This window comes from Otolemur garnettii, unplaced genomic scaffold (genome assembly GCF_000181295.1).
Source record: "Otolemur garnettii isolate 467f Iridium unplaced genomic scaffold, OtoGar3 scaffold00128, whole genome shotgun sequence".
NCBI classification, from domain to species: domain Eukaryota; kingdom Metazoa; phylum Chordata; class Mammalia; order Primates; family Galagidae; genus Otolemur; species Otolemur garnettii.
The window spans coordinates 2,714,832-2,719,953 of NW_003852523.1; positions in this window are offsets into that span (position 1 = coordinate 2,714,832).

Below are 5,122 nucleotides of genomic sequence, written 5' to 3' on the forward strand. Positions count from 1 at the left end.
TGGCTAAAAACTGCCAAGAAAAAAAAAATTGGGGCACAGGCAAGACACAGAGGGGAAGGGGAAAAGATTGTGTGAGGCTGGTGGTAGAGACTAGAATTTTGCTGGCCCAAGACCACAAACACCACGAATCTCAGCAGCCACCTGAGAGCAGGGAGAGGAGAGGAAGGACCATTCCCAGAGCCTTCAGGGAGAAGATGAAGTCAAAGATGATAAATTTGTGTTGTTCCATCTAAGTCTGTAAGTTTGTTACAGTAGCTCATATATATATTTTTTAATTTTTAAATTATTTGACATAATTTTAGATTGTCAGAAAAGTGTCAAGACCACATAAAGGGGCCGGGTATGGTGGCTCACACCTGTAATCCTAGCACTCTGGGAGGCCAAGATAGGAGGCTCCCTTGAGCCCAGGAGTTCCATACCACCACATCCACTTATATGCAGGGTTTTTCTGGAGATTTTCAACAATTTGGAAAAAAAAAAAAACTGGCAGATGAATCATGTACCTTAGGAATATAGAAAAAAAATAAGAAAAAGTTGGGTATGTCATGAATAATCAAGATAGTTTACTATTTTAAATTGCACACAAACTTTATGGCCACCCTGCATAGGTACTGGTCTATTTTATCATTTACTACCAAAACACACACACAAATCTACTGATAAAAGTTAAAATGTATCATAACTTAACACACACAAACATAGACCACTCATGGTGCCACTTGCAGTCCAGAGAAACACAGATGAAAAGCTCCATGGATTACCCTGGGACTCAGAGGGGTGTAGGGGCTGCAGAAACAAGCAGGCCATCTCTAGCTCTCCTGTAGGGGAGGTGGGGAGGGTCCCCCGGTGTGAAGCAGGTGTCTGGACCAACCTCCTCAAGGTCATGGGAGGAGGAGGACTGGAAACCATACAGGGGTGGCTTCCATTCAGAGTGGACCTGAAGGGGCGTCGCCTGCGGCTGAAAGGAGTAGGGTGCTGCCCCATATGCCCATATGCTGGAGGTGTTCAAACCCAGCCGTGGCCAGAAAAAAAAGAAAAAAACTACAAAAAAAAAAAAGAAGAACAAAGTGGACCCAAGGCATGCGGCACTGTAGCAACTCCCTGCACAGCCTCTCCCCATCTAATGATTACTGTAGCTTTGTACAGTTTTGAAATCAGGAAGTGCATGTCCCTCAACTTTGTTCTTTTGTGAGATCATCTTGTTTCAGGGTCCCTTGAATTGCATATGAAATTTTGGGATCAGCTTTTCTATTTCCACAAACGGGCTGCTGAGACTGTGATAGGGAGCACGCTCAGTCTGCAGATGGCCTTTTGGGTACTGCCACCTGGAACATATTCACTCCTCCAATCCATGAACACAGAATGTCCTTCCATTCATTTAAGTCTTTAATTTTTTTCAGCAAAGTTTCGCAATTTGCAGTGTGTGGGTCCTGCCCCTCATTGGCTAAATCTGTTCCTGAGTGTTCTAGTCTCTCTGACTCGGGGTGCACATCTTCTGGTCCCGGAACACTGAAGTGTCTCTTTCTTGGGTCTCCTTCACCTTTTCTAGTCCTGCATGGTTATTTTCTGCGAGTGAACTTTGCGCTAACTTTTGCACCATCTCTCAATGCTTCGTCTTTGCCAGACAGGCCTGTTAAGTTCCTGCTCACTCTCTGCTTGGGTGCTTCACTCCTCTGGCCTGCCTTCAGTTACCAGGACTGTCACAACCTCCATTGACCTTCACCCTTGCTGTGCATGTGTGGGCCTTGCTCTGAGAACCCTACCTGTGTGAGCTGATGAAGCCTTCACTGCAGCTGCAGGAGGGGGCCCCAGACAGTCATCACCTTACGGAAGAGGGCGACAGGTGCAGAGGGGTCAGGTGTCTTGCCTGGGTCCACAGAAGCAGGGGGCAGAGACAAGGCCAGACCCAGGGAGCCTGACCCTCGAGTCTGTTGCACTCTCCTACGGTGACAATCAATCCCAACCTTGGGATATGTAGGTTTGAATCTCGTGAAATTGCTGATGTTTCTCCTTTATTTGCCCACAAAAACATGGCAATTTTATGATTCAACTTATTTAAAAAACCACACATACACGGCATTTCTAGGACTTGAGGTTGGTGCCACACACGTGGCATTCTAGGCCTTGAGACAGGTGCTAGAGAACAGCTGGTGGCGTTTTCTGAGTCTGAGGTTTTGCTATGCTTGGTTTGCGAGTTCTCTCTAAGGGTGTTCTGGGATGTGCTAGCATCTTCTGAGCAAGACTGCAGTCTGTCCTGAGATGAGGGAGCCCTGATTGAGACAATTCCCCTCCCCTGGGCCACAACACACCATCTAACTGGGTCCATGCAGTGGGACAGGCTGAAGCTAAGCCCTGGTCCCTCCTGAAAGGACCATGTGGTCTTGCAGCAACTGTCCTGTTGCTCCTGGAACAAGGCATGGGAAGATGGCCACCTGCTTGGTCTGTTTCAGGGTTATTTGATTGAGAAGGTTCCATTACATAAGAGTGGTAGAAAGAAAAGACCTTGAACTTCTATTTCTTTTTTTTTTTTTTTGAGACAAAGCCTCAAGCTGTCCCCCTGGGTAGAGTGCTGTGGCATCACAGCTCACAGCAACCTCAACTCCTGGACTCAAGCGAGTCCCCTGCCCCCGCCTCCCAAGTAGCTGGGACCACAGGTGCCCGCCATAATACCCAGCTATTTTTTGGTTGCAGCCATCATTGTTGTTTGGTGGGCCCGGACTGGATCCGAACCCGCCACCTTAGGTGTATGTGGCTGGCGCCTTAGCCACTTGAGCCACAGGCGCTGAGCCTGAACTTCTATTTCTTTGAACATTAAAGAGGGGAAGGGGATTTCAGCTCTGGACCATGTTTTCTCTTAGGAACGAGAGTGGGAGGAGGGCCATATTTTCCAGACCCCACGTTTTCCATTGCGCCTATGCAATCTTCTGCAATCTTGAGAGCCTCACTGCATGCGGCCTGGCCTCACCCTTGAGGGAGGCAGAGGGGCAGAGTGTCAGCATGGCTGCAGGCCACCACTGCTCAGCTCTCACCTGCTGAAACCCTCCCTGGGGCAGGAGCCACCATCTGTCTGTGGAGCCAGGAGGAGCCTCTGAGGAGCAATGGGGGACAGTGGGTTAGTAGTGCAGGGACAGGGAGCACAGCCTCTCCTGACCAGTCCTTGTGGGCTGAGAGACAGGAGCCAAGAACACTGGGCCATGGGGTATTGTGTTCCCACAAGGGGACACTGTCCTCCCTCCCTCCTCTTTCCTGGTGGAGGCGGCGTGAGTGGTCCGTGTAATGACAGGGCTCTGGCACCTACTTGTGCAAGTTCCCAGATGGCTGGACACGAGCCTGTTTCCGAGGTGCAGGTCTTGGGGCTGCGCTCTCTCCTGCCCCTTCCCAGGCTGGTAGGCACCTGTCCTGGTGGCTGTACATACTCCCTGGGCCACCCCCAGGTCAGAGCATGGATGGGTGGTACTACAAGTTCTTTAGGCCTCGAAACCTCTGGTCAGCTTTGTCAGTGATAAAGTTGATAAAGGCCAAGTGTCCAGCTTAACACCCTCAGCGTCATCCTTGAATCCTCTCAGCCCACATCTGCCCTGCCAGCACATCCTTTCAGCTCTGGCTCCTTCAAAATATGTCCTAGGCACAAGGACATACAAAAGATCCACGGGACAGAAGAGAGTCCAGAAAAGGGCCCAGCTTCTGTGGCCACTTGGCTTAGCACAGAGGACCCTGCAATTTGGTGGGGAAAGGTGGTGGTTGTTTTTAACATAAATGGTGCTGGAGCATTGGTTATCCATGTAGAAAAAAAATGAATCTCGCACCATACACACAAAACAATCGCAGGTAAGCCATAGAGCTGAATGGGAAAGTTAAGAAAGCTACAGCAAAGACAAAATATCAGCAGAAACTGGGGAGGATGAACATTTCTCCCATAGGCTGTGGAAAGCACAGTTTGTGGAGGAGAGATTGATAAATTGCACTAGATTTAGTCTAAGAACTTATGTTCAAAAGACACCATTAAGAGAGGGAAAAGCTACTGGCTGGGAGAAGATACGTTCAACTCACATCTACAACACACGCATGTCTGGACTCCATAAAGAGCGCCTAGAAATAGGTAAGCAAAGGGCAAACCATTCAATTTTTAAAAATGAGCAAAAGACTTGATTTCAGAGTCCTTTTTTTTCCCAGCTGCTCAATTGTGCCACCACTATTGTTTTGTGGGTTTTTTGCAGTTTTTGGCCGGGACTGGGCTTGAGTCCACCATCTCTAGCATATGGGGTCAGCGCCCTACTCCATTGAGCCACAGGCGCTGCCCCACCACCACCCTTATTAAATGCTCTATTCTCTTCTCATCAGACTGATGTACCTCCAGCTGCAAACTTAAAGCCAGCTATGTCCAGCATGATAAGCTAAGCCAGCCAAAACTGTCATTCCCTCCTTTCCTTTCTCTCTTTGAGACAAGGTCTCCCTCTGTTACCTGGGCCAGAGTGCAGTGGTGTCATCACAGCTCACTGCAGCCTCCACCAGGGCTCAAGTGATACTCCTGCCTCGGCCTCCTGAGTAGCTGGGACTTCAGGTACTGCCATCATATCTGGCTAATTTTTCTTTCTTTCTTTTTTTTTAAAATAGGGACAGGGTCTCATTCTTGCTGAGGCTGAGTATGGTGGCTCACACCTCATATCCCAGCACTCTGGGAGGCGGAGATGGGTGGATCACTTGATCTCAAAAGTTAAAGACTGGCCTGAGTAAGAGTTGAGACCCTGTCTTTGAAAAATAGCTGGATGTTGTGGTGGGTACCTGTAATCTCAGCTACTCTGGAGGCTGAGCCAAGAGGATTGCTTGAGCCCGTGGTGTTTGAGGTTGCTGTGAGCTATGATGCCACAGCATTCTACACAAGGTGATTGAAATCTGCCTAAAGAAAAAAAAAGCCATATGACAAACAGAAACCATCTAAGGGATACAACGTAAGCATAATTAGGATTTGCCTAAGAAAACTTAAAATAGGCTCAGCGCCTGTGGCTCAAGTGGCTAGGGTGCCAGCCACATATACCTAAGGTGGCGGGTTCAAATCCCCGGCCTGGGCCCACCAAACAACAATGATGGCTGCAACCGAAAAATGGCCAGGCGTTGTGGCGGG